Source organism: Sarcophilus harrisii, chromosome 6, assembly GCF_902635505.1.
Source record: "Sarcophilus harrisii chromosome 6, mSarHar1.11, whole genome shotgun sequence".
Taxonomy (NCBI): Eukaryota; Metazoa; Chordata; class Mammalia; order Dasyuromorphia; family Dasyuridae; genus Sarcophilus; species Sarcophilus harrisii.
In genome coordinates, this window is record NC_045431.1 from 99,104,423 (window position 1) to 99,130,595 (window position 26,173).

Below are 26,173 nucleotides of genomic sequence, written 5' to 3' on the forward strand. Positions count from 1 at the left end.
AACAATTATAATGATAAATCAGTTCTGTGACATCACAGAAGGTGAGTCTGGTTTTTAAGACTGAAGGTAGAACCTTTCTTTAAAAAGCCTGAAGGTGACATCCAGTTTTGAGGTTAAGTAGAAGGCTTACTTCATACCTGCTAAAAGGGTTACAAAACTCTGAGCAAAGGAAGAATCTCAAGTTTAGATTCTTTTTTCTTTAAACTAAGTTAACATGTTCAAAGGCCAGGGAATCATTTGGGACAAGAATTTTTTGATCCAATTTAAATTCAAACATCAATCCCACAGTTTGGAAAGTATTCATATTGGCTGAATGTTAATGCTAAAGCAGACATGTCTCATTGGTAACATGACATTCAGATGCGGCCAGTCATCCAGCCCCTGGAAAGAAACTTCTTGGAATTTTTATGAATATGAATGAGAATGAAGAGAGAACTAGTTTCAGAGAAGTTTTTTTTTTTTTAAATAAGGGAAGGGAGAAAGCGTTTATATAACATCTACTATATGCCAGGCACTGCGACAAGCACTTAATATAGAACCTTACAACAACCCTGGGAGGTAGATGTTATCATTGTCACCATTTTATAATTGAGAAAACTAAGGAAAATAGAAGTTTAGTAACTTGCCAAGGATAAAACAACTGGTAAGTGTTTGAAGATGGTTGTGAACTCAAGTCTTCTTGATTTTAGATTCAGCACTTTTATCTATTATACCACCTAGCTGCCTCTGGTGCCTCTTGATGATTACAAAAAACACACAATTCGGTTGGTAGTTTACTAAATGTTATACCTAAGTCTTTTTTTTTAACCACACAACAACTGATTTTTGTCATTCTATCCAGAGACACTTTGAGACAATAGTTTTTGTCTCCATGAATGACATCTCCCCACTTTTTGTCTTGATTTAATCACTTTTTATCCTCCTGTTGCAGTCTAACCCAACACCTTTTCCCATGGGACAAAGGAAAAAATAATAACAATCTATAGATATTTTCATCTCAGCAACCAAAATTAAATGATTTAAGAAAACAGAATCATTCCATTCATTAAACAAAAACCACATATTTGTTTTTATTTGAATTTAACAAGCATCAAATAAGATGATCATTTCCATATAATCAGAGTTATAGAAAAAATCAATTGTATTCAGACAGAAAGAGAGAGAGAGAGAGAGAGAGAGCGCTTCACAGATCACAAACCTCTTCATCACAAGCAGATCCTTTATAGGGGAAATATAGCCTTGGGGTTTCCCAAGTGTAAAAGTGGGAATTCAGGAGGAAGGGAGGATCAAGGAGGAGAGGAAGTGCTATAGAGCTCAAAGGTGGGGGAATCAGGGAACAGATTAAATGTACCTGGCAGACCAGATCTCAGACCTGTCTAAAGAAATGCTCATCAACATCTTAAAAAGTTGTTTGAAGATACCCAGAGGTTGGGGGATGGACAATGGAGGTTGCTAAACAGTTTGTTCCTAGATAATATGGGAATTATCTAATAATAGAATTATCTCATAATAGCTTCTTCCAGACAGGGGAAGAGAGTAAATCACATTGTTAATTATTTGCTTTTCTTTTAAATTTTAAAATCATCTTATAGATTTCATAGCTGTCTATGATTCCTTCTGGACTTCTGTTCTCTGTGCATTAAAAAAAAAGATGACAATGACCAATATTGATTCTCTGTCTCTCTTTATCTCATTCTCTCTCATTGTCTCTCTGTCTCTGTCTCTGTCTGTAGGTGTCTTTCTGTCTCTGTCTCTAACCCTCTAAGTCTCTGTCTCTGCCTGCCTGTCTGTCTGTCTGTATATCTCTCCACCTCCACCTACATTGACCTCTTATTGGGAAAAAAGAAAGAAAAACAGAATCATTTGAATAAATATATATCATTAAGCAAAATAAATTCTCACATTGGCTATGTCCAAAAACGTCTGTCTCATTCTGCATCATGAGTCCATCACCTTTCTGTTAGAAGGGAGTATCATGATTCATTATCAGTTCTCTGAAAATTTTGTTGGTTATTTTGTTGCACACATACAAGTTGTTTGTTTTGGTGATGTTGTGGATATTGTATAAATTGTTATCCTGATTCTACTTGCTTCACTGAGAAATTATATCTTTCATTTCTTATGACACAATAATATTCCATTATGTGTCATGATTTGTTCATTCCTTAATTTCTGTGCACCTCCTTAGTTTTTTGTGCTTTGTCACTGTAAGAAAGCGCAACTAGCAATATTTTGTACCCACTGCCCTGGAATTCTGTTTTATTTTGTTTTAATTGCATTTTATTTTTTAACTAATAGAAAATGTCTGGAAACAAACTGCAACCATTCCCAATAAGATCTGGAGTGAAACAAGGTTGCCCACTATCACCGTTACTATTTAATATTGTATTAGAAACGCTAGCTATAGCAATAAGAGCTGAGAAAGAGATTAAAGGAATAAGAATAGGCAATGAGGAAGCCAAATTATCACTCTTTGCCGATGACATGATGGTATACTTAGAGAACCCCAGAGATTCTGCTAAAAAGTTATTAGAAATAATCCACAACTTTAGCAAAGTTGCTGGTTATAAAATAAACCCACATAAGTCATCAGCATTCTTATATATCACTAACAAAATCCAACAGTCAGAGTTACAAAGAGAAATTCCATTTAAAGTAACTACTGATAATATAAAATATTTAGGAATCTATCTGCCAAGGGAAAATCAGAAACTTTATGAGCAAAATTACAGACCACTTTTCACACAAATTAAGTCTGATCTAACCAATTGGAAAAATATTAAATGCTCTTGGATAGGGCGAGCAAATATAATAAAGATGACAATATTACCTAAACTAATCTATTTATTTAGCGCTATACCAATCAGACTCCCAAAAAACTATTTTAATGACCTAGAAAAAAATAACAACAAAGTTCATATGGAAAAACAAAAGGTCAAGAATTTCAAGGGAATTAATGAAAAAAAAATCAAATGATGGTGGCTTAGCTGTACCAGATCTAAAACTATACTATAGAGCAGCAGTTACCAAAACTATTTGGTATTGGCTAAGGAATAGATTAGTTGATCAGTGGAATAGATTAGGTTCAAGGGATAAAACAGTCAACAAATATAGCAACCTAGTCTTTGACAAACCCAAAGATCCCAGCTTTTGGGATAAGAACTTACTGTTTGATAAAAATTGCTGGGAAAATTGGAAACTAATATGGCAGAAACTAGGCATTGATCCATACTTAACGCCGTACACCAAGATAAGGTTCAAAATGGGTTCATGACCTAGGCATAAAGAATGAAATTATTAATAAATTAGAGGAACATAGGATAGTTTACCTCTCAGACCTGTGGAAGGGGAAGGTCTTTATGACCAAAGCAGAACTAGAGATCATTACTGATCACAAAATAGAAAATTTCGATTATACCAAACTGAAAAGTTTTTGTACAAACAAAACTAATGCAGACAAGATTAGAAGGGAAGCAATAAACTGGGAAAATATTTTTACAGTCAAAGGTTCTGATAAAGGCCTCATTTCCAAAATATATAGAGAATTAACTCTAATTTATAAAAAATCAAGCCATTCTCCAATTGAAAAATGGTCAAAGGATATGAACAGACAATTCTCAGATGAAGAAATTGAAACTATTTCTAGTCATATGAAAAGATGCTCCAAGTCATTATTAATCAGAGAAATGCAAATTAAGACAACTCTAAGATACCACTACACACCTGTCAGATTGGCTAAGATGACAGGAAAAAATAATGATGATTGTTGGAGGGGATGCGGGAAAACTGGGACATTGATGCATTGTTGGTGGAGTTGTGAACGAATCCAACCATTTTGGAGAGTAGTTTGGAACTATGCTCAAAAAGTTATCAAACTGTGCATACCCTTTGATCCAGCAGTGTTACTACTGGGATTATATCCCAAAGAGATTATAAAGAAGGGAAAGGGACCTGTATGTGCACGAATGTTTGTGGCAGCCCTTTTTGTAGTGGCTAGAAACTGGAAACTGAATGGATGTCCATCAGTTGGAGAATGGCTGAATAAATTGTGGTATATGAAAATTATGGAATATTACTGTTCTGTAAGAAATGACCAACAGGATGATTTCAGAAAGGCCTGGAGAGACTTACACGAACTGATGCTGAGTGAAATGAGCAGGACCAGGAGATCATTATATACTTCAACAACAATACTAGATGATGACCAGTTCTGATGGATCAGGCCATCCTCAGCAACGAGATCAACCAAATCATTTCTAATGGAGCAGTAATGAACTGAACTAGCTATGCCCAGAAAAAGAACTCTGGGAGATGACTAAAAACCATTACATTGAATTCCCAATCCCTATATTTATGCACACCTGCATTTTTGATTTCCTTCACAAGCTAATTGTACAATAATTCAGAGTGATTCTTTTTGTACAGCAAAATAATGTTTTGGTCATGTATACTTATTGTGTATCTAAGTTATATTTTAATATATTTAACATCTACTGGTCATCCTGCCATTTAGGGGAGGGGGTGGGGGGTTAAGAGGTGAAAAATTGGAACAAGAGGTTTGGCAATTGTTAATGCTGTAAAGTTACCCATGTATATATCCTGTAAATAAAAGGCTATTAAATAAAAAAAAAAAAAGAAAATGTCTTTTCTCTTTTACCTTACCTATTACAAATAAATAAAATTAAACAAAACAAATTCCTTCATTGGCCACATATTGGCTACTGTATTTTAATCTTCACCCTGAATGTATTAGGAAGTAGACTAACATACAATTCTTCATCTTTTGCCATTTTAATATAAATAATGTCCTATACTTTTTCTAAAGAGACCTTCTGATCCTGATTATTTATGTCTCTACTGCCAGAGGCATTTGAAACACTAATGATAAAGGAAAAATACTTATAATGTAATGCCGGAGAAACTGAGGTAGGAGAGAGATTAGAGAGTTTTCAATATTTTATTAATTGGAGAGTATAATTGACTGGACAGGACTCTTGTCTCAAATTATCCAGTCAGATAGAGATAAAAATATACTGGGACCAAGGAATCCATGTTGGTCCCAGGGCTGGAGGAGACTGTCATCTCAAAGAATCCAGCAGCCGAATGGGCGTATCTCAAGCTCTTAAATACCCTCTAGAAACAAAGAAGGGTAAGAAGCCCGGTAAAACTTCTGTCAGAATGGGGGGAGACCATAAATCCTAAAAGCCCAGAGACAGGATGTCTGAATACCCAGAGATAAAGATGTCAGTGAGGTCTTGAGGGATATTGTAAATTCTTGAGGACAGGAAAAAGTCAGGAGTTCTGCTCTCTTGTTTATCTTGCTAACAATTTATAACCTTAGAATAAACGTTCCCAATCTTAATGGACCAGAGTGGGTTTTTACAGCTTAGGGGATTTGAGGCAGAACAGTTAAGGAAACTCAGACAAAGGAAACTAGTTCAGGGAAACTGAGTCAGAACAGTTAAAGAGAACTGTGGCATAACAATAATTATCAGGGAAAGAAAAAGAAAACCTCAAAAACTTCTGATAATGGACTTTTTTTTTCCCACTGGACATAAGCCTTTAGATGCTTCTTAGAAGGATTATGTCCAGTAGTGTGCTGGTAAGTATTTAACAATTGGGTTTCTTGTCAAAAAAAAGTATATCCATAATACACTTTCATGTTTAATCTGCATTGTGAACATTTTTACATCATTTTCTTAAATTTAGAAATAAAGTAATAAGTCATGTCTTGATTTGTAGCATTTACCAATTTCTGATGTTCACACTGAAAATTTAACAACTACCTCTCAATAGTTGGTTTGATTCACTTTCAGCACAAACAATGGTTATATATCTATATACACAATTAAAAACAACATTATTTTAATAGAATTGCTCAGTCAATCTACGAAATCAATGGTTTGTGCCAGATTCTTTTTCTCTACTATGAAAAGGCTGACTTTACTAGTGTATGGCCAATCAACATCCCCTCAGTCAGAGAACCTGGTACAAAACAGAACAGGAGAGAGAATATGGAGTGTGAGTGTTATTTACTCTCTATGGAATAGGCCATAAGTGACTCAGGTCAGACTGGTAACTTGAGTTCAAGAATGGAATGAAATGAGTCACTTGTAGAACATCTGATGGTTCAAGGGAAGCAAGGGGAGGATGCTCAGACCTGGGGAAACATATTCTGCAGGAAACAGCATCGATTTAGGTTAGTGTAGCTTCCCTGATTCTGTGTTGTCTATGAAAGTCTGAGAGGGATTCCTTCCTTAATTTTTTTGTATCCTGGGTTTTTATTTTCTGGAGCCAATTATCTTGAAGTCTTAAGTCTTATGTAAACTCTTTGAAAGTGAAGATTGTTTCATTTTTTGTTTGTGTATCTCCAATATGTAGCATAGTGCCTGGATCATGGTCTTTCTCTTTTCAATCATTTTCCCCAATTGTGTGACCACATTTGGATTTTCTTGGCAAAGATACTGAAGGCAATTACCATTTCCTTCTCCAGCTTGTTTTGCAAATGAGGAAACTGAAAGGAACAGGATTAAGTGACTTGCCCAGGGTGACATAGCTAGTAAGTGTCAGAGCCTGGATTTGAATCCAGGAAGGTGAATCTTTCTGACTTCAGGCCCAGAATTCTATCTACTATGCCATCTAGCTGCCCCTGGTACATAGCAGATGCTTAATAGAAATTGCTTATTTACTGACTGATTGTTTATTGACTAGTTTCAATAGTATTGTATTTAAGAAAAAAACTAACCTAACCTGCATGTGATAGATGTGGCAGAGCTCTAGGAAATATTTCTTTTATCACAAACTATGTTATCTTGAGTAAATCACTCTTTGGGCATTAGTTTCAACATGTCTGAAAGGAAGGATTTGGACTAGATTAATGGTGTCAAACTCAAATAGAAACAAAAAATTTAAAACAAATTTTGAACAAATTAAAATAGAATTAAAAAGAATTATAGACAACCATATAATAACATTATTTATGTTCTATTGTATTTTTGTCTTATTAAATATTTATTGATTATATTTTATTCCAGTTAAGCCATTCACTAGAGAATGGCCACTCTGGCTACATGCAACCAGCTGGTTGGGTATTTGATACTTGTGAATTTTATGACTTCCAAAATCCTATCCAACTTTAAATCTATCATCCTTTGAATGAGACATAGGTCCAGGGATAATTCAAAAGGGCAAATAAACTATTGTGCTGGGTTAGACCAGAATTTATGATGTAAACAAATTTAAATGCTAGTTAGGAACTAGTAAAGAGATGAGAAAAACTTTTCCAAAACTGGAAAAGAATGAATTAAAGGTTATAAGAGAACAGGTCAAGGAAAACAGTAGGAAATAACTAGAGCTTGTCATTGATGACAATAATCTGTCTTCTGCAATATCTCTGCTAAAGACAGCAAGGAAGTCTCTGCCAGACTACTTTGGGGCATGTAAGTCACTTAATCCTCCTTCATTGGCCCAACTTTACTATGTGTTCAGACAGTTTGAGTGAATTGACTCAATACATTCTTACCGACCAATCTAGATGACAATAAATTCCAAGCCTGAGGATAAATAACCTCAATGAAATGGACATTGTTCCAAATGAATTACTCAGTGTTTAAAAGGAAGCTTGCAGTTTATAGAATTAGGAAGGCATACAATAATTTCCCTAAAGCATAATAATAGTAATTAACTGTAATGGCTTGCTTTTTAAGTTCGTAAATACCTTCACAAATATTATTTTATTTTAGTGGCAGGTGCTCTTATTACCTTCATTTATAGATGAGGAAAATGAGACAGCTCAAGTGACTCACCTATATGAGGCTGAATTTGAATTCAAGGCTTTCTGACTCCAGGTTCAGGACTTTAATTATACCAAATACATCTGATGATATCAGAAAAACTTCAGAGATTCCATATTGCTTCTAGGACAAAGCTGCTCACTTTTTTTTTTTTTTTTGTATTAAAACCTTTCAGCCTCCCTTTGCAGGCTGATTGTTCATTATTGTCCTTCACTATGTTTGAGTTGAATCGGTCTATGTACTTTCCCCTAAATTTTGTACTCTGTTTCTTAACTTTTTTGTCTTTGCACAGGAAGCACCTAATAACCAGAATGCACCTTTCTTGTCTTCATCTCTTAGAAACTCTAGCTTTTTTCAGGTTTCCACTCATGTGTCTTCTGCTAAAAGAATTCTTCCTGATCTTCTGAGGGTCAGAATTAGTGTTTCACAAATGAGCACATAAGTGCTTATCTGTTTGCATGGTATATTTCTCCAGGAGAACAGGGTAGGAACTACTTCTGATTTTATCTTTGTGCCTCCATTGCTTAGCACAGTGTCTTACAGATTGCAGGACCTTCATAAACTCTTGTTGAAGTCATCTGGATAGTCTTAAAGAGACAAAGAAAAATATGGAATGGGACTGAAAAGTCTTGAAAAGACCAAAAACAGAGATTGATGTCAAAGTATTATACTTGGAGAAGTGTCATGGAAGAATCCAACTGGGAACCAACTTTTCAAGCTGAAATATTGAAAGATTTCTTTGAATATATATGACATTTGTCACAGTTGAGTATAGCAAGAAGAAGCCCTTAATGTTTATCAGTGTATATACTGGAGAAAGTAGTAACACAATGTTATTAAGACCTATATGTAAAAGGTGATGAGTTGTAGCTAATTGTCTCTGAAGAAGAAATAATTGGCCTTGTTCATATTAGAATGAAAAACCATCAGAACTACTCTATAGACTTGTCCAAATAGAAATTTATTTAGTTTTCTTTCTTGTTCTTTTAACTTATCAAAATAAACTTCAAATCTCATGGCTCATCAGAAGGGAATTTAATTTAATTCAATTCAGCATGTAAGAAAATGTGCTAGATATTTCTGCTATAGAGATAAAAGTGACTTGATCTGAGTCCTTCAGGTACATAGTACTTATAGTTACATAGTATATGAACAATAAGTTCTCTCTCTCTCTCTCTCTCTCTCTCTCTCTCTCTCTCTCTCTCTCTCCTCTCTTTCTCTCTTTCTCTTTCTCTCTGTCTGCTATTTATGTTTTTCTCTGTCTCTGTGTCTCTTCCTTTCTCTGTCTGTCTCTGTCTTTATTTCTGTGTCTCTTTCTCTGTCTTTTTGTCTCTCTCTTGTCTAAAGCTCAATTTAAAACTAACCAGACTTTTCATCATATAGTCAACACTGATAATACAACAAGGAAGACTTCTTTGAAAATGTACCTAATGCTTTGATTAGTTTGTAATAACCTTAAATGATATGGCTGAAAATGAGTTAGGGTGTTGTGGTGGAAAGTGAATGAACTCGAGTCAGAAATCAGACTTTTAGTCCAGACTCTGCAAGTAAACACAATTGAAGTTTACATAGTGTTTTGTGGTTTTATCAAATTCTTTATATACATTTGGGCCTTATAACAATGTAGGTGGTTTTGAACATTCTTTCCATTTTGCAGATGAGGATACTGAGGTCCATGACTACATGATGAACATCTCAAAGCAAAGTCTCAATGTAGTTTCCACAGTGTTAGAACTGTTTCTGTTAATTAGCTTATGACCATGAGCAAGTTATTTGATTTCACTCTCTTTTGATCTCATTCATTTCTAAAATGCTGGGGTTGGATTTGATGTCTCAAAGGTCTCTTTTAGCCTTTGCATTCTATAGCCTATTATTTTCTGCACTTGGGTAGGGTCCATTTGGTTATTTCCATACAGGTAATTGCTAATGCAAATGGGTAAGTTTCTGCACATGGGCCATAAGAGAAAAATTAAGTTAGAAGAATAAATGAAATGTTAAAATATTTGTTACTGTGGATTTTGAAGGAACTACATACATACATACACATACACACAAACCCAGATGCTATTATATCAACCACAACAATGTAACTCCAGGTTAAATGATTATCTTATCTCAGGAGTCATATTCCATTTTGGAAAACAAAGAATGTGTCTGCCTACTTAGGATTTTAGTACTTGCTATCAACTTCTCACCAGGAAATTTGTGAACCGGAATATGACTTCTGAAATTTATGAGGTGATGTATCTGCAGATTGATAGTTGGCTGTAAACCAGCTCCTCCATCTCCTTTACAGTTGACATGTGATCCCAGCGCCAAGACCACCCAGTTTATTTTTTGGAATGACAGTTTATTGCCTTGCCAGAGACTTTAACAACTGTTTTGTCCTGTAAATCTTTCCATACGAGTAGTACCGCCCCCTTTTGCCATTTGGATACCATTCAAAAGTAGCAGATTGGTAAAAATCTGGTCTTTATTTGACAAATCTTGGTGTACTCAAAATGAAAATTTCAGTCATTCTCATGTTTTGACTACTTACTATTCATTTCTATGGTACAACTCAAAAAAACATTTAAGCAGTGCAGAATGATCTTGTGGATAAAGTGATGGATTGGGAATCAGGAAGGTTTGCATTTGAAGCCCTCCCCAGATACTAGCTGTATGACTTTTGGGCAAGTGCCTTAATTACTCTGCAGCTCAATTTCCTCATCTGTAAAATTAGGGGATTGGATTTGCTGAGGGCAGGACCTCTGAGGTCCATTTCAGTTTCAAATTTATGATCTTATTATATGCCTTCTTAAGACATTGTGCTAAGGGTTTTGAGAAATACAAGAGAGAAAGAGAAGAGGAATAGGCATTTCTATAGTATATACTATGTGCCAGGCACTGTGCTACATACTTTACAAAGATGATATTATTTGATCCTCATTAGAATCCTGCAAAATAGAAGCTGTTATTATCCTCATTTTACTAGAGTTGAGGAAACTGAGGCAATCATGTTAGGTTAATCAGCACTTCAGGGACACATAACTAGTAAGTGTCTTGAGGCTGGATATGAATTCAGGCTTTCTGACTCCAGACCCAGTGCTCCATCCCCTGAGAAGACATTAAGACTTCATAACAACTTATATAGAACACTATGTTTTACTAAATACTTTATGCACATTATGCCATTTGATCCAGTATTCTAGAAAGTAGTAATACACTATCCAATTGCCTTGCAAAAAAAGGTGGGGAGTTGCTAAGTGACACAGTGGATAGAGTCAGGAGGATCTGAATTCAAATCCAGCCTTATTAACTGGGCAAGCCACTTAATCCCAATTCACACACAAACACACACACACACACACTCTCTCTCACACACAATTAACAATCGCAACAAAAAAGTAGTAACAGCAGGTATTATTATCTCCATTTTATAGATAAGGAAACTAAGACTGGGAGAACTCAGATGATTAGCCCAAGGTCAAATAAAGAGGGACAGAGTTCAAACATTAACTGAAATCTTCCAGTGGTGAATCTGGTACCAATTCCTTCCACTTTGCTATGGATGCTTCTCCTTGTCATAAAAGACACTCCCCCCCCCCATAAAAACATACATAAGATAACATAAAAAAATCAATTTCTCTAACTTTGTTGGGGAAATGGAATTACCACATAAAAAACAATATTACAAAAAGCCAAAGACCTCAGAGGTCAATTTAGTCCAATCTCACATTTTACAGATGAGAAAAGTGAGTCTCAGAGAGATTGGTCACAAGGTCACACAGTAAGTAGGAGAGTCTGAATTGAAGCGAAATTCTGTCTTTAAAACTGTGCTCATTCCATCTTTTATAATTTAACATTACATTCTTGGCCTCTTTAGAGGTTCCCTTATATTTGGAAAAGGTATGCTACGTGTGGAATGAAGCTATTTGATTGGTGGATTTCTAAGATTCCTTCAAAGTCTACTATTCAGTGAATTATATTTATGTTGTTTAGTCTTTAATAAGGCACATACATATAATAATAAAGTCTTTGTCCAGACTATGGACAGTCCAATTGAATAGAAAAGCATCTTGAATATAGAGTTGTATCATTTGTATCTCTAGTACCTAAAATGGGTCCTAACGTATAGAAGTTAAAAAAAAAGTGCTTTCAATGAATGAAGACAATTCTACAATTTTGAAATTCCTATGTCACAAAGAATGTTTACATTTCCAAGGTGGCTTTTATTTGTTTCAGAAATTTGTTGACTAGTTGACTCCCTAGATCCAGCTAACAGGTTGCTTTCCATGAGCACTGCTCTGTGCTAGTGACTGATGATGGTGGGGTTTAATGCAGTGATATCAAACTTGTTAACCAAATAGAATCAGGACCATTAAATCATACCTGAGAGTCAACATGCAAGAAAACCATATAGTGACATTATTCATGTTCTGTTGTATTTTCATTTATTTTATTAAATATTTTCCAATTTCATTTCAATCTGGTTAGGAAAGCAGTATTATCTGTTTTTGACATATCTGGTCCAATGATCCTGTATTTTTTCTAAATTGTTATGACTCTGGAGACTCCCATCTTGAAAGGCAGATACCTTCTGTGGAAGTAGAGAGGGCTCAAAGTTGACTACAAAATAGTCAGATTTAAGCTGTAACTAAAATCACAGCTTCTACAAGAAGCTTTTCCCACCTCCACTTAATTCCAGGGTTCTCTCTTTTAATTATTTCCTACTTATCCTGTACACAGCTTCTTTTGCATGTTGTATCCCTCATTATAAGTTCCTCAAGGGCAGGGATTGTCTATTGCCTCATTTTCCCAGAATTTAGGATAGTTCCTATCATAAAGTAGGTGCTTAATAAATGTTTATTGATTGATCAATGTCTTCCTGGTGAATTTGCTGGGCAATTCATTCCAGGAGAACATCACTTAAATGAATTAACTTGGAGCTTGTTGAATAGCTATCTCTAACTGTGACTTAGTAAGTTTGTCTTTGCTAATTGCTGAATGACCTGTAAGGGTCTCAATTCATTCCAATATTGGAAAAAAAAAAACTATAAGGGGAGTGACCTGAGTCAGATCCAGTCCAGAAAACCATGAATCAATCAATCAATGAAAAATTTTGTTTTTGTCTTATCATTCTTAGCCTTTTTTTGTGTGTCATGGACTCATTTGGTAGTCTAATGAAGTCTACAGAGTCTTTCTCAGAATAATATTTTTCAAAGCACAAAATAAGTTATGAGGATTACAAAAGAAACTAATTGAACCAGTTCCATGTTAAAATATTAAAAAACAAATTCATGGAGCTCAGATCAAAAACTTGTGATATAGAAACCTGGTGATACCTGCTCAATTAATTCTGGTTTTGTTGAATGTGCTCAGAGATCAGCACACTTGGTAGTAGTGCCTATAGAGCAACAGCCTGTGGACACACTTTGTCTTGGCTTGATAGGATAGTCATTGCCCCTGACCCAATATTTAGGGTAACATTTGTCTTATTGTATTTCTGGTGTTCTACCAATTCTACTAGGGGGCACAGTGGGTAGATTGCTGGATCTGGAGTTAAGATGACTTGAGTTCAAATCCAGCCTCAGATAGATTAAGACAGACTCCGTGGGCAAGTCAGGAATAATATAACATTTGATCTTCACAATAACCCTAGGAGATAGGTGCTGTATTATATCCATGTCCAGGGAAGTTACTCAATTGCTACTTACCTCAATCTCCCCATCTGTAAAATGGAGAAAATATAGCACCTATTTCCTAGGATTGTTTTGAAAATCAAATGATATAATATTCCTAAAGCATTTTGTAGACCTTAAGGTTCTATATCAAATGCTGGTTGTTATTATTATTATAGCCTACAATAGGGGTGGAAATATTCCCCCAATGGATCATACATACCTCTCATTAAAACAGGATTACAAAATTACCTTGGTCATTTTTTGTTTGCTGTTGAGAGGCACAGGGGAACATTATGGAGATGAAACAAAAATGAAAAACCTGGATTACATATTGAATGACAAATATTAGAATTTCAGCCTGAACTTAGAATTTCATATACACTACATATGTGTGTGTGGGTTTACATTGAGCAGCTCTGCCTCCCTCTTTTACGTCCTTATCTTCCTTATCTTTTATCTTTCCATTGTGTCTTTAATGTAAGAATTTTTCATTCTTCTTTTTTCTCCATTTTTCATTTTCCTCTTAATTTTTTAAAAAGTCAAATTCCCTAGTTAGAGAGAGTTGGTATTCAGAGATATTCAATTTCTTTTTCTTGGGGAGCTTTATACAGGATCCCATCCATTTCCTCTGAGTATTTCTGAGCAAGGACAAGGAGAGCAGTGGGTCATAATTATATCTTTTGGCTTCTATTTCCAATAATTCTACAGGTTGAGGTTCCCCATCTCCTAATCCTGATATCAACCTCTTACTTCCCAAGATTTTTCACTTTTCTGAATTGCTATGTTTGAATGTGATTACTTTACACATCAATTAACCAACAAAGATTTATTAATTGCATCTTATGTTTTAGGCACTGAGCTAGGTACTGGAGATAAAAATACAAAAGTAAGACTATTACTACCCTTGAGAATCTGATGTTCTGCTTGTTGTTCATGGAAGAGTAAATATAGTGCATATACAACAGAAAACTAATTTCTGATTTAATGCTACTGTGGCACAGGTTGGTTTTAGAAAAAAAAAACATGGAAAGACTTGTTTGAAATAATGCAGAATGAAATGAGCAGAACAAAAAGAACATTATATATGGTAAAAACTATATTGTTTGAAGAGTGTTAATGACTAAACTATTCTGAATAATATGGTCTTTTAAATAAAGTACAAAGGACCTATGAAAGAAAATACTATCCACCTCCATGCAAAGAACTGATATGTGGAAGTAAATATGATATGTTTCCACAATATATTCCAGTGGCAGAGGCATGGAAACAGCCAGTGTAAAGGGGAATAGGTAGGACAGAGATAGCAAATGGAATACCATGTATAGAGAGCAACTTCTAGCTGGCCAGTCTAACTTCAGTATGCACTGGGCTGTATAAGGGGATTAATGGGAAATCATCTGGAAAAAAGGTTCCAATCATATTGTGAAGGACTTTAAATACCAAAGACAGGAATCTATATTTCATCTTAGAAGAGGTTAGCTACTGTTAACTTTTTGATTGGGAGAGTGTTGGTCAGATAAATAATGTTAGTCTGAAAGACTATATTTTCCTTTTTTTTTCTTAGAAAAATTAGATATGGCTGTAATGGAACATGAGATTAATTTGCTATAGGTAGGAACTTTCTCACATTAATATTGTTATTTTATTGATGACTTTCTCTTACTTAAATTTAGCATTTTGTTTTTATTATTGTTAAAAAGGCTTTAAAACCCTTTGTTGATCACCATTTTAAATTCTCAATCTAAAACTGAGGTCTAATTTTTAATTAGATTGCAAAATGATTTATTTCTTTCTTTTTCAGATAACCTTTATAGATAAAGTGCATGTGTTGAAAGCAACTTAAATTGTGGTTTATTAATTTTTTTCTTTATTATTTTAATTATTTTTCCTGCACAATATAGGCCAAATAAAATAAGCGCTTCCATATCATAGGATAACATGGAATTCTGATTTTCCATTATGTACAGTTTACTTTGAAAAAATGAAATAAATTCTACATGTAACTTTTAAAGTTGTCCCTATTTGTTAGGGATTCTGGATTATCTTCTGTTCTCTTCTTTGCATTAAAAAAAGATGCTTCCATGACCAGCCCTGTTTTCTTTCTTTAAGTTTTTGATTTAATTGCCCATTTCATAATTTCCCTGTCATTCCTATGTATCTTAATCCTTCCCCATCATTGAGAGAAAAAAAGAAAACAACAAAACTCTAGCAAATATATAGCAGGATGTGGCTTACAATATATACAGCTTCCCTTAATTCTTTTTTTTTATCATTAAAAAAAAAACCTTTTTACTTTTCTAACACTTGACAATTACTTGCCATGGTTAGGTTTGATACTTATCAATACATGGTAATATTTGTTATTATACTTATTTTATGAATTAGTGAAGAGATTGCTTACATTCTAGTTACATTTTAAACCTCTGCTATGAATTTAAAGGGATTTTTTTATGGTCACAGATAGTTTCAGTCCCCATTTAAGAACAGTTTCTAGTTAGTTAGCCTGGATTTTCTTAAAATGATCATAGATGAAAACTGGAATGATGCTTATAAAGTTATTCATTCCAATCCTCTTATTTTACAGCTAAGGAAACTCAGTCTCATAGAGGTTAAGAGATCTTCCCAGGATCATATGCTCAATGTCAAAGGAAGGATTTGAAGCTTGATCTTCCTGGTTTCAAGTACAACATTTTATATTTATGGATATTACATCTCCAACTTAGGCTGGATTTTGTTTGGAAAACTGTACAGTATTTTTAAAAATAGTATTTTATTTTTCCAAATATATGCAAAGATAGTCTCTAATATTAACCTTTGCAAAATCTTGTATTCCAAAATTTCCTCCCTCCTTCTCTTCCATCTCTTCCCACAGCTAGCAACCAATCCAATATAGGTTAAACATGTACAATCCTTCTAAACATTTTTCCATATTTATCATGCTATAAAAGAAAACTCAGAGAAAGAACACAAGAAAGAAAAAAGAAAACAAAGCAAACAAAAACATCAGCAACAACAAAAAAGGTGAAAATATTATGCTTTGATCCACTATTCAGTCTCCATAGTTCTCTCTCTGGATACGGATGGCATTTTCCATTTCATATCTTTTGGAATTGCCTTGAATCATTGCATTATTGAAAAGAGTCAAGTCCATCACAGTTGATCATCACACAAACTTGTTGGTACTATTATACAGTGTTTTCAATAACCCTAAATTGTTTGTTGTTTTAAACAAAATCCCTTTCCCTGCTCATTAATACTATATGTCAAAGAACACTTTTTTTGGAAGAATCAAAATTGACTCATTGGGCCAAAGATACATGATAAATGTCATCAGACCTCAATGCACGTTACGTGGTAAAGACATGTCAGAAGTGATATAAAAGACATGTAGGCAGAATGAGACATAATAGATAATAATGGACAATAAATAACTAATTAATAGCAGTGATTAGCATTTATATGAAACTTTGAAAATTTGCAAAGTACTTTACATAAGGTAACTCATTTGATTCTCACAATAACACTGGGATATAGGTGCTATTGTTTTTTTTTTTTTTTAATAGCTTTTTACTTACAAGTTACATGCATGGGTAATTTTACAACATTGATAATTGCCAAACCTTTTGTTCCAATTTTTCCCTTCCTTACCCCCACCTCTTCTCCTAGATGGCAGGATGACCAATACATGTTAAATATATTAAAGTATAAATTAAACTAGGTGCTATTGTTATCTCCATTTTACAGATGAGGAAACTGAGGTAATAAAGGTTAAGTGCAGGATCACACAGCTTGTAAGTATCTAAAGCAGAGTTAGATTAAAATCTTCTTGATTTCAAGTTCTGTGCTCTATCCACTGTGCTATCTGGCTTTCTAAATAAACAATCATTCAGAGGGAGGCAAAGAATCTTGGTTGGTTCCTTTATGGGAAAACATGCAAAACTGAAGGGAAACACTTAGAATCATTTTGAATGGTAGAGGAGGAGAAATTATAGATGTGGTGAGATTATAGATTTATCGAAGAAATCATAGTTGTCTTTTCCTATCTTGCAGAAGTCTTTTTGAGAAAGCTGGAATTTAGAACTTAAAAAAAACTTCTTTTTTCTTGGGGGTAGTGTGGGTGAGCAATAGAGTTAAATGATTTGCCTAACAAGGAATAGATACTAAGTTGATGCCCATCAGTTAAGAAATAGCTGAAAAAGTTATGGTATATGAGTGTAATGGAATATTATTGTTCTATACAAAACAATGAGTGGTAAAATTTCAAAGAAGCCTGGAGAGACTTACATGAACTGATGCTGAGATGAACAGAACCAGGAGATCATTGTACACAATTGCAAGGTTTTGTGATGATCCATTCTGATGGATTTGGCTGTAATAGTCTCCTCTAAAATATAATTTTCACTGGGAGCAGGTTTCTTGGGGGCTTCTGGAGACAGTCTTCCTTTCAGTTCTACATAATCACCCGAAATGCAGCCGGATATTAAAGTCCACATCCTGTATTGTCTTCAAAAACTTGTCTCCTTCCTTGGATCTGGTAGCTTTCTTAGAGGCCTATCTCTCTCCTTGGTCCTGAGAACTCCTGCCGCTAGTCCTTTGTCTCTGCCAGCTTCAGCCTCCAGCAAGCACAAATGTGGAAGGTGGAATGAATCTGTCTCCTCCTCTGAGAGCTTCTAGTGGGCTTCTCCTTTTTGGCCCTGAGAACTCCTCCTTATATATCCCACACTGAGTACACACCAATCATTATATAGGAAACCATTATTTGTTGTAGGATTAAATCAATGCTAAACTAGATTTAACCATCGTCTCCTCAATTCCATTTAGTACCTTGTTTCAAGTTCTGGCCCATAACATCTCCTTGTAGGATCAGATCAATCATACTGAACCATGCTAAATTAGATAACTATTGTCTCTATCAATTCCACTGACCTTGTAAGAATCCTAACACTTGGCTCCTTTCATCAGTGAGGTGATTCAGATCAATTCCAATAGACTTGTGATGGAAAGAGCCATCTGCATCCAGAGAAAAAATTATGGGGACTGAATTTCAATCACAACATAGTATTTTCACCTTTTTATTGTTCTTGTTTGCTTGCTTGGTTTTTTTTTCTTCCTCATTTTTTCCCTTTTGATCAAAAGGCTACAAAATGAAGATAATTTTTTTGTTGCTGTTGTTAAGTGTGTGTATGTATGTGTGTGTGTGTGTGTGAACTGGGATTAAATGACCTGCCCAGGGTTGGATTTGAACTCAGATCCTCCTGACTCTATCCACTGTTCCACTTAACTGCTCCCCATCTTTTTTTGCAAGGCAATTGGATTGTGTATTACTATTTTCTAGGAATACTGGATCAAATGGCATAATGTGCATAAAGTATTTAGTAAAACATAGTCTATTATATAAGTTGTTATGAAGTCTTAATGTCTTCTCAGGGGATGGAGCACTGGGTCTGGAGTCAGAAAACCTGAATTCATATCTAGCCTCAAGACACTTACTAGTTGTATGTTCCTGAAGAGCTGATTAACTTAACATGATTTCCTCAGTTTCCTCTCTAATAAAATGAGGATAATAACAGCTTTTACTCTGCAGGATTCTAGTGAGGATCAAATAGTATCATCTTTGTAAAATACTTAGCACAGTGGCTGGCACATAATGTATGTGATAGAAATGCTTATTCCCCTTCTCTTTCTCTGTTGTATACCTGAAATTACCCATGTATTCCTCAAATCCCTTAGCACAATGCCTTACATATAGAAGATATATAGATACAAAGAACATATAGAAGATACATAGATCATATAATAAGATCATAAACTGAAACTGAAATGGATCTCAGAGATCCTGCCCTCAGCAAATTCAATCCCCTTATTTTACAGATGAGGAAATTGAGTTGCACAGAAGTTAAGGGACTTGTCAAAAATCATACCAAAACCATACAGTAAGTTTTATTGATGCAAAAATCACTTCTGATCAGAGAAATATAAATTAAGACAACCCTGAGGTACTACCTCATACCTCTCAGATTGACTCATGACAGGAAAAGATAATGATAAATGTTAGAGGGGATGTGGGAAAACTGGGACACTGATACATTGCTGGTGGAATTGTGAGTGATCTGACCATTCTGGAGAGCATTCTGGAACTATGCCCAAAGGGCTATAAAACCGTGCATACCCTTTGATCCAGCAGTGGCTGTACTGGGTCTGTATCTCAAAGAGATCATAAGAAAGGGGAAAAGAAGAACTTATTTGTAGCAGCCCTTTGTGTAATGGCAAGAAAATTGCCAATTTGTAATGGAATGGAAATGAAGTGAATATTCATCACCTGGAGAATGGCTGAATAAGTTTTGGTTATATGAAGGTAATGGAATATTATTGTTCTATAAGAAATGACCAGCAGGATGATTTCAGAGAGGCTTGGAGAGATTTACATGAACTGATGTTAAGTGAAGCTAGCAGAATCAAGAGAACATTTTACACGGCAACAGAAAGATAATGTGCTGACCAATTTGATGGACTTGGGTCTTTTCAATAATGAAGTGTTTCAGGACAATTTCAATAGACTTGTGATGGAGTGAGCCATTACTTCCAGGGAGGGGACAATGGGCACTGAATGTGGACCAAACATTGTATTTTCACCTTTTTTGTTGTTTTTTGCTTGATTTTTTTTTCTTTCTCCTTTTTCCCTTTTTGATTGATTTTTTCTTGTGCAGCTTGATAAATGTGGAAATATGTTTAATTTATATTGGATAACTTACTGTCTAGGGGAGGAGGTGAGAGGGGAGAGAGGCACAAAATTTGGAATACATGGTTTTGCAAGGGTGAATGTTGAAAACTATCTTTGCATATGTTTTGTTAATAAAAAGTATTATTAAAAATAAAAATGATTTGCTCAGGGTCACATATCTCTTAAGTGTCTGAGACCAGATTTGAACTCCTGACTACAGGGCGGGCGCTCTATTCACTGTACCACTTAGCTGCCCCATGTCTCTCCTCTCCTCCCCCACCTCACATTTTTTTCTGGCAGTGCTGAGACTGATATTAGGATGAAACAGTTTACATTCTTTGACATTGCCTTGTATTTGTGATAGGGTCAAATATACAACACCATGGCATAGTGGAAAGATCTTTTAACTGTGTTTCAAAGATCTGAGTTCTAGGTTTGCTTGTCTCTTAGAAAGTATATATGCTTGGATAAATCTCTTTCTTTGGATCTCAAGTTTTCATTTGATAAATGAAAAGGCCATACTGTATGATATCTGTGGTTACTTCCATCTCTAAAAGCCTATCATGCGAAGGATATTTTCTGTAAATATGAATATTCCATGGTGTTCATGCAGTTTTGGGAAAATAGGAATAAGGCTTCCAGGATATTGGGTTGGATATTTTGGTGATTTCATGGCAGGACATGGATAGGAGCAACATAGGATAGACAGGCATGGAAGAGTTGCTATCTATATAACTGTTAAGAATTACCATACTGATGAGATCTCATGTGCACTGGGTTATTGGAACATGCCAGCATTTAAGGTAATGAGAATTAAATTGTATATGGAAGGCAGAATTGTACAGTGGAAAGAACACTGACTTTTTTTTTTTTTTTTTGCTAAGGCAATTGGGGTTAAGTGACTTGCCCAGGGTCCCACAGCTAGGAAGTGTTAAGTGTCTGAGACCAGATTTGAACTCAGGTCCTCCTGACTTCAAGGCTGGTGCTCTAGCCACTGTGGCATCTAGCTGACCCCTGAACATCAACTCTTAAGTTAAAGGATCTGGGTTACAATTTCATTTCATTCATTTATCCTAGGTGACTTTGGGGGTAAGTTATATGATTTCTCTAGACCTTGATTTCTTCATTTGTAAAATGAAGGAATTGGACTAGATGGCCTTTGAGTTCCCTTAAACCCTCAGATACTTACTAGCTATGTGACTCTGAGCAAGTACTTAACCCTGTCTGCTTCAGTTTCCTCATTTGTAAAATGAGTTGAAAAAGGAAAAGGCAAACTACTCTAGTATCTTTGCTAAGAAAACCCCAAATGGGGTTATAATGACTAAACAACAAAAAACAAAAAGCATCAATAAAACTTACCTTTAAAAATGAAGAGATAATAGAGGAAAATCATTTCCACTCATCCCCTTGGGTATCTTTTATGTGTTGGTTTCCTTAATGCTTATTTTTTTCTATCCTATTGAAATGTGCTTCACCCTCTCAACTAAACCAGAGTGTACAGTCTGCTCCTAAAACCTCTCACTTTGTCCTCTAGCGGGGTGGTCTATGAATGGATGTGATCATTAATCCCCCCCCAAAAGGGTCCCAAAGAGTGACTATTTAAGTGACTGCAAAGCTTTGGATTAGAAGTCAGAGGAACTCAGTTAACATACCCAATCTGCCTCTTATTCTCTTAAGATATTTAACCTCCCTGGGCCTCAGTTTCCCTACTTGTAAAATGATAGGGAAAAACTAGATAATTTTCAAACTCCTTACAGGATCTAAATTGATGATCCAATGAATTCGTAAATATTTTTTAGCTTCCCTTGCAACCCTACCATTGCCTAGGAATTTGCAGTAAAATGCTACTTTTTCAGTGGCCTGAGGCAAAGGGATTGCCAGGAAGCTGATGGACTAGTTTGCCCCTTCCCTGGTTAACCTGTCAACTGACTCCTACGTGTACATGAAAAATAGATTACCGAATAATCCCTCTCTTCAGATAAACCATCCGAGATTCTTACAGTTGAGATGTGTCAGAATTTAATGCACACAATCTGTCATTCCCTCCCTCCCCACCTCCTAAGCCCAGGGAAACTAAACAGATACATCAAAAACCAATTGGGTATTAATTTCCAAACTTTGAAATGCTTGGACTCTTCTTCATTGCTGATACTAGTCTTTTGAGGTAAAAGAATGGAAAAACCCTAGGTTTTTGAATCAAAACCAGAGGAAATAAAATATAGAGGAGAGTAATGAATTATGTTTGAAAGTAAAGGATTGTGAATCCAGACATCAAACATGGCCAACAGAGGCAATTTTATTTTCTTGAGTGTTGCAGATGCATGAAACTTTTTGATTTTTGAAGATTCAGTAGGAAAATCAGTCAAGTAGCTGGAGTCCTATCTCTGAGAGGAAATTAGGTGATGCCAGAGAGCACACCAGAATAGGCTTTTTTTAAAAAAAATATTTCTAATATAACAATTGGAAGAACATGTTTTTCATTAAACTTAGTCAAGAACAACTTAATCCTAGCAGCGCGTGCATACACACACACACACACACACACACACACACACACAAATGTATTTTTTTTTTTTTTTACAGATCTGGAACAAGACAGAAACTCTGGGAATATGCATAATTTTGGAACCCACATAGAGGGATGCTGACTAGAGAGCAGGACCTGAAGTCAGGAAGATACTAGCTGTGTGACCTGTGATTTATATGTGAGAGTTTATTCAGAAATCTGTTTATCTTGCACATACAGGAGTCAGTTGGTAGATTAGCAACTAGAGGTGGGGCAAGAACTTCCCAGGAGTTAGCCAATTGGTCTCACTAGCAATCCCTATGACTCAGGCCACTGAAAAAAATCACATAATCTTTGTCTCAGTTTCCTCATTTATAAAATAGGAAAATAATAGTCTCTTCCTTCCAGAGTTTTTGTGAGGACAAATAAGATGATATTTGTAAAGCACTTAGTGTCTGGCACATAGTAGGTACTACATAAATGTTAGCTACTATTACTGCTACCACCACTCCTCTTCCTCCTTTTCCTCTTCTTCCTCCTCCTTTTCTTCCTCTTCTCTTCCTCCTTTCCTCCTTTCTTTCTTCTCCTTTCCTCCTCTTCTTCCTTCTTTCCTCCTCCTCCTTTTTTCCATCTCCTCCCTCTCCTCCTCCTCCTCCTCTTCCTCCTTTTCTTCCTCCTTCCTCCATCTAAACCAACCCAATAAGAGAGCATCCAGCTGCTACTACTCTTGAGAGTTCCAATATTAGTGATTATGAATCCTAGCCAGTGTGTCTCTCATGGAATATCAGTCAGTGAGACTTCAATTTGCTTTTAGAAAGGGTATCTATTAAGATGATAAAATTAAAGTAAATGGTACAAAAAAGCTTTCCAAACATCTTGGGCACACTCTTCCACAAACATTCACAGACCCCAGGGGAATCTTAAACTTTGAGTAAGACACATATATAGAAAGTCAAAGAGTAAACCCACAATTCCTGAGTATTGGAAATTCCTTCTTGTGTCTCTAGATAGCTTTCATTTTTCAGTATAAGAATTCATATTCCTTGTGGAGTGTTATTGTAAGGTTCTCTGGATGCAATGTCTCCTATTGGTCCAGTCTCATTAAAAACTTGGTCAAATGATGGAGGGAGAGTTTGAGAGAGAAACTAACCCTGATTGAGGTTGGAAAACAGTCCTTAAACCTGTTGCTGAGTTAGGAGGATACCTACCCCAAACATGTGAAATCTTCTCTTGGTGGAATGGATGGACAAGAATAATTTATTTCAACTGCCATTAAGGCAGCTGAAATGGTATCATGAACACTTAGAAACTTGATTAGACATTGAAGACACCAATGTCATCCATTCCATTCCTGATCTTCACCAATCATTCTGACTTTTATCTTGCCACTGAACTTTGATGACTCTGGAAGAGGAAATGAGGCTGATGAACTTACACAATTTTGCCTCATTTAAATCCACATAAAAATAATGTCCTTTTTTTTCAAACAGAGGATTAGTAAATAATAATAATGATGATGATAAAAGTGAATTTCTGTCTGTACCATTCAAACTGGACTAACATTAAACACTGGAAACATTCTTATAGTGATTTAAAATAGATAGAAACAAAATCAATTCTTTTATTTATATGATATTACAAATGTGGCATTTTGCTTTATTGTAGTATTGATATTTATAGAAAAGACAAATATACTATAGAATCCAATGTGGGCAATAGCCATCTTTCAAAAGAGAAAATGCAATTAGAGTTCAGAAAGTGACTAATAAAAAATTTAATTCTGAGTCATTGAACTTGGTTCCCTTGTGTCTCTTTCTTAACAGGAAAAAAAGTTTTTCAGCTCCCAAATCTGTGAAGCTCAAATAGTTCAGGAAAAGTCAAGCTAGGTTTTCTACTTCATTAGTTTCCTTATTTTTTCAACCTCCTTGAGATTTCATAAACCTTATTTTATCTTAATTGGTATAATAGTCACCTGAACTTCATGTGCCAGTGATTTTAAAAAAATCTTCACATTATCAGTGCTTCTTATCTTTCTCTTTCTCTTTTCTCACTAAGTAACCACCCCTCTCCTTTCCTCCTAAAAATTATTTCTGTATTTCCACTTGAATTTCACCCCATCAATAAATACTTTTGTACTAACAAAAATGAGTCCCAAATTACCTGTATATTATCCTGGAAATTATTTCTACAAACAATGTTCATGGTTTTCACATCATAGACAAAATTTACCATATGTAAAGGGGGGGCAAGAATAAATTCTTGAGTAATGCAGATTCACAGCATGTTAGAGGTAGAAGAGAGCTCAAGTCCATCATATTATAGATGAGAAAACTGACTCCTGGAGAAAAGAAAGTATTTGCTGAAAATTTCATGAATGCATGGCAGGACTTACTCTTTTGGGCCTTTCTGCAACATTTGAAACTATACATTCTCTTTGTATTATTTCATGGGCTTTTTTGGTGTTAATTATCATTTCTATGGAGAGTACATAGTTGAAGGATATATTCACTCCTAGTTTCTCTCCAGAGCACTCACCAATCCTGTAATGCCAACTGACAAATGGACATTTTCAACTGGAAGTCTTGTAGGCATTTCAAACTCACTATGTACAAAACAGAACCCACTACCTTTCCCTTCAAAGCCACTTTTCTAGTGAACTTTTCTATTTCTCTTGAAGGCAGAATCATCTTTCCAGTCACCCAGATTCACAACTTCAGAGTTAATTCTTTCTTCTCTCTCCTGTTCTGGTGCCCCATATATCATCAAAACTTAGTTGTTTTGTCAATTAAATATCTCCATCTTCATGATGCATCCTATTTTCTCTACTACTATGGCCACCACTCTAGTTCAGGCCTTATTTTTATCTGGATTGTTGTGTTACTTGTTAGTCTTCACTCTTGTTCACCCATCCCTTCCTGACCGTCCCAATATCCAAACATTTGCTAAACTTCTTATATCTATTTCCACAACACTTCTTTCATATATTTTCATCTCTTCACTCATCCAGAAGCTATACTATATTATAATGTATGTGTGTATGTATACACATATATGCACATATCTATATACTATATGTGCTATACTATACTATTAGTATACTATATATACTATGCTATATAGTATATAGTATATGCTATACTATATACTATTGCTATAGATTACTAATTGGTCTCTTCTCATTACTGCCCCTTCTCCATAAGGCTACTAAATGCTAATTATTTTATTGATCTCCCTAAAATGCATGACCATCTCTTAAATCAAGTTGTCCCTTTCCTGATATACTCATCTCAGCTACTGGTACTCTTCTTTCTAAACCATCTCGTAATTGCTTATTTGTCTATAATTCATATGTATATGTTGCTTCCTTGTTAGAATTTAAACTCCATTTTATCTTTTTTATCGCTAGAATTTAATACAGGATCTGGCACAGACTGGTGCTTAATAAATACATGTTTATTAATTAATTGAATGTCCTGCTTGGCGTTTGTGA